Source organism: Canis lupus, unplaced genomic scaffold (assembly GCF_011100685.1).
Source record: "Canis lupus familiaris isolate Mischka breed German Shepherd unplaced genomic scaffold, alternate assembly UU_Cfam_GSD_1.0 chrUn_S1735H1931, whole genome shotgun sequence".
Lineage (NCBI taxonomy): Eukaryota > Metazoa > Chordata > Mammalia > Carnivora > Canidae > Canis > Canis lupus.
The window spans coordinates 37,973-43,193 of NW_023330585.1; the positions used below are offsets into that span (position 1 = coordinate 37,973).

General features: G+C 35.9%; 1 pseudogene; it reads right to left on the reverse strand.

The window, feature by feature from the left end:
• Positions 1 to 431: 431 nt before the first annotated feature.
• Positions 432 to 2,058, reverse strand: LOC119878567 (annotated as a pseudogene).
• Between the last annotated feature and the right edge of the window lie 3,163 nt (positions 2,059 to 5,221).

Below are 5,221 nucleotides of genomic sequence, written 5' to 3' on the forward strand. Positions count from 1 at the left end.
ATTTCCCAGAGTAGGCATCTCTCATGTTCTGTCACCCTCTCTGATATTTCCCACTCATTTTCTCTCCTTTCCCTTATAATCCCTTTCACTATTCTTTATATTACTCATATGGGTGGAACCATATAATTATAATGAATAGTTAAGGGATACACAAAATAGAAAATGTCAAATAAAATATTAAGACATAAAATATTGGGAGGGGATAAAGTAGTGCTTTTATTTTTTAAATTGTTAAAATTTTTTTTTGATGCACTGTATGAGAAACAAACTTTTAAATCATCTGAATCTTATGGAAAATGAAACAGCAAATAAATTAGACCCATGTTAAAATAGAAGTCAGTTATATGTCCAAACTTAGGATATAAGAGCCACAGATAAACTTAGATTCCACAGTCTTCCTTGAGCGGTCGCAGTCTTTCAAACACAACTTGCTATGAACTAACTGGTCCAGAGCTCCAGCACATGGGAATGTTTAACAGGTGGTGATCAGGAACACGTTTCCTTGGTGCTGCGTTGTCCACACGCAGAATCACCTCTGCTGCTTCAGCTGCACTCAAAAGAACTTGTCGCTTCACTTGGAAACTTTCTGTTATACCCAGTACTGCCATATCTCCGATGGTACCTTCCTTCATATCCAGGACAGCAGTTGTGTTACCTTCACTGTGGGCAGCTCGCAGCTGGGCCACCAGGTCTACACTGTTGTAGCCTGTGTTATCAGCTATGATAGTTGGCAACATTCTCAGTGCTTTAGCATAAGACTCCATTGCAACAGCTTCTTTGCCTGGTGTTCTACTGGCAAGCTGTGTCCAGCATGAGCCATCAGCATCTCAGAACAGCCTCCTCCATACACTGTTCTAGAATCCTTCACAGTTTGGGCAGAACACAAAGAGCATCATGCAAAGATCTTTCTGCTTCATCTAAAATCTGTTGAGTGGCACCACCCAAAAACAATGGTACAAGCTTCACCAAGGGCTACCCCAGAAAAGTGGATAAGTTTATCTTCTCCAATCATGACTTCCTCAATAAGCTTGCAACTTCCAAGTTTCACTAGTTCTGGGTGGTCAAGGTAGAGGCAATTTCACCACCTATAACAGAGCTAGGCATTCCACACCTGCAAAATCTGTATGTTTCGATAGCCATACACCAGCAGCACCAAAGAGCTGTTCAGGATAATTGTAAATTAACTGCCTGTTAATAAGCAATTTATCCCATGCTTAAGAATACGTTCAACTTTCTTCTTCATTTTTTCCTTTTCGGCATATTCTATTTCACCAACCTTTGCTGTAGAATCAACTCTTACCCTGGAACCAAATATCTTTATTTTGGGCTGTATCCATACCAGTATTCGCAATGAGAATTTTAGCATTTTCAATTCGCTTTGGTTGATTTCTCCAATTTTTATCCAACAGAAAGCTTTCATCTAAATAGGAATCTGCCAGACTTCCTCCGCTTCTTGATGACATGAATTGCCTCCAGATTACCAGAGCCTTTCAGTCTGAGAACAGCTTCTAAGGCTGAGTAAAGTGGTCTTTGTGATGAGTAAGAAGTTTTGAGGACAATGTTGTTCCCGCAATGTTCATTAAATCTTGATGGAACTTAACTTCGTCAGAACCATGATCAACTGCAGAATTCAACAGAGCCTGTCTTGCTGCCTTTGTGGCTTCTCTCCAACCCAAATGATGGTCTGTGGGTGAATCTTTTTTGCAATCAAAGTTTCTGCTTCCCTTAGTAATTCTGCTGCCAGAACAGTAACGAGTAGTACCATCACCAACTTCATCATCTTGAACCCTTGACAGTATCAACTAAAAACTTTAGCTGCTGATTGTCCACACTGATGTTTTTTAGAATAGTTGCAGCACCATCATTGGTTACCATAAGAGAAGCATCTCGTCCCTGCTTAATAGAATCTTATCCATGCCCTTAGGTCCTAGGGTGCTCTTCACCAAGTCTCCAATACAATGGGCAACCAATAAAAGACAACAGCCGAGCCGTCTCCTCTCTCTCTTCATCAGCTCCAGCCTTGAAGATGTTCACAGGTGTGAGGGAAAGGGACGCCATGGTTCCGCGGCTTCGGCACATGCGCTAAAACCCTTCCACGGCTCACGCCCGAGACCGGGGGCAAAAGTAGTTCTTTAGAATGCACTCAAAATTAAAGAACTATCAGCTTTAAATATATTTATATGTTTTAATATTTATATTTATAAATATATAAAAATAAATATATATAAAAATTTGTATAATTAATGCTTACCCTAACCCTAACCAACAGACACATGAAAAGATGCTCAACATTACTCATGCATCAGGAATGCAGATCAAACCACAAGAAATATCACTTCACACACTGTCAGATTGGCTGAAATAAAAAAAAAAACACAAAGAAACAAGTGCTGGCAAGGATGTGGAGAAAAAGGAGACTTTGTGCACTATTGTAGGAATGCAAAACTGGTCCAGGAACTATGGAAGATGGTATCAGATCCCTCAAAAAGTTAAAAATAGAACCATCCTATGATCCAGAAATCACAGTACTGGACTTTTACTCAAATACAAGACACTAATTCAAATGGATACATGCACCCTTATGTTTATTAACAGCATTACTTTCAATAGCTAAATTATGGAAGCAGTCAAGTGTCCATCGAAACATAATATTGATAAGTAAGAGTTGAGAGATAGATATAGATGATAGATAGATAGATAGATAGATAGATAGATAGATTATAGAGATGGAGATAAAGATAGAGATAAATAATGTAATATTATTCAGCCATAAAAAATAAAACCTTGCCATTTGCCACATGGATGGATCTAGAGATTATGATGCTAAGGAAGTAAGCCAGTCAGAGAAAGACAAATGCCATGTGATTTCAACTCATAAGTGGAATTTAAGAACAAAAACAAATGAACATTGAAGGGAAAGAGGAGAGTAGAAGAGGCAGACCAAGAAAGAGTCTCTTAAGTATGAAAACAAATTGATAGTTACCAGAGGAGAGGTTGGTGGGAAGAAGGGTGAAATCGGTGATGGGGATTTGAGAGTACCCTTAATCGTGATGAGCACTGAGTAATGCATAGAATTGTTGATATCACTGTATTGTACACCTGAAACTAGATAACAGAGTGTGTTACTATATTGAATTAAAATGAAAAACTTATTTATACAAGGAAGGAAATGAAAAAGGGAAGACAAAATATCAATATTTCTCAACTTTTTCCAAAAACATTGAAGAGAATAAACTTTCTAAAACTCATTCTATGAGGTCAAACATTAAATCACTACCAGTCAGACAAAGACAATACATGAAAACTATAGACCAATATCCTTAATGAACATTGATGCAAAAATATTCAACAAAATACTAGCAAAAAAGAATTCAGCAGCATATTAAAAGGATTGTAAACATAATCAAGTGGAATTTAGTCCTGGAATATAAGCCATGATTCAACATATAGGAATTGATCATGTAATGTGCTACATCACACATGAAGAGGAAAAAATACATAATCAGCTCAACTGATACAGAAAAACATTTGACAAATTAAGCACCTTTCATGATACTCAACAAAACATAAATAGAAGTAAACTACCTCAACATATGCCATATATAAAATCCAAAGCAAACATCATAATCATAAGATAGTTCTATTTTTAACTTTTTGAGGAAACTACATGCTGTTTTCCACGTGGATGCACTAGTTTGGCATTCCCACCAATAGTGAAAGTGGGGTACCCTTTCTCCACAACTCCTTGCCAACACCTGTTTGTTTCTTGTGTTTTTGATTTTAGAGCCATTCTGACATGTCTGAAATGATATCTCTTTGTAGTTTTGATTCGCATTTCCCTATTGGTGAGTGATGTTGAGCATCTTCTCATGTGTCTGTTGGTCATCTGTATGTCTTCTTTTGAAAGATATCTATTCATGTCTTCTGCTCACTTTTAATTGGATGCTCTCCATTTCTTATAATCTTTACCTGAAGAATACAAAAATACTAATTCAAAGGAATACATATTCTCAATGTCTATAGCAGCATTATCTACAATAGCGAAATATGAAAACACAGCCCAAATGTCTATCACTGATGAATGGTAAGGAAGATGTGGTGTATACATATATAAAGGAATATTGCATCAGCCATAAAAAGAATGAAAATCTTGTCATTTGCATAATGTAGATAGAGTTAGGGAGTTATATTCTAGGTGAAATAGTCAGTCAGAGAAAAAGTAATGCCATATGATTTTATTTCATTCATTATGAAATTTAAGAATGAAGCAAAAGAAGCAAAGAGGAAAAAAAGAGAGACAAACCAAATAAATAGACTCTTGAGTACAGAGGACAAATTGGATGGTTACTAGAGGGGAGGTGGGTTGGGGAGATGGGTTCAATAGGTAATGGAGATTAAGGAGTGCACTTGTTGCAATGAGCGCTGAATGTTATATGGAAGTGTTTGCATCAATAAATTGTACACCTAAACTAATATTACTCTGTTGTTAACACACTGGAATTTAAATAAAACTTAAAAAGTCATAATCAATGGTGTAAGACTGGAAGTATATCCTCTCAGATCAGGGACAAGATGAAGATGCTGGCTTGTGCCATTTCTATTCAACAAAATACTGGAAATGATAGCTATAGCAATTAGTCAAGAAAAGAAATAAAAGGCATGCAAGTTTGAAAGGAAGAAATAAAATTATTTCTGGTTGTAGATGATGTTATCATACATAATCATCAAATGTTTTTTCACAAGGATTGCTTGATAATTAATGATGAAAGGGAAATCTTTTCAAAAACTGGTACTGGGGAAACGGGCTGTTCACATGCAAAAGAATGAATTTGGACACATATCTAAAACCATATATAAAAAAATAAACCCAAAGTGAATCTAAATGTATATACCAAAGCAATTACATACTTAGAAGAAAACATAGGAAAAAAGTTTTATGACATTGGATTTGGAAATTATTTCTTGACTATGACTCAAAAGGTACAGCAAAAAGAGAAAAAGTAGACAAACTGTACTTCATGAAAGTTAAATTATTGTGTGACTCAAAGACACTATCAACAGAATAAAAAGGAAATTCACAGGAGAATACATTTGCAAATAATACATCTTATAAAGGATATATAAAGAGAAATCCTAAAACTAAACAGTAAAACACCAAACAACCCAGCTCAAAAATGTGGATTTGAATAGACATTTTTCCAAACAAAATATATAAATGACA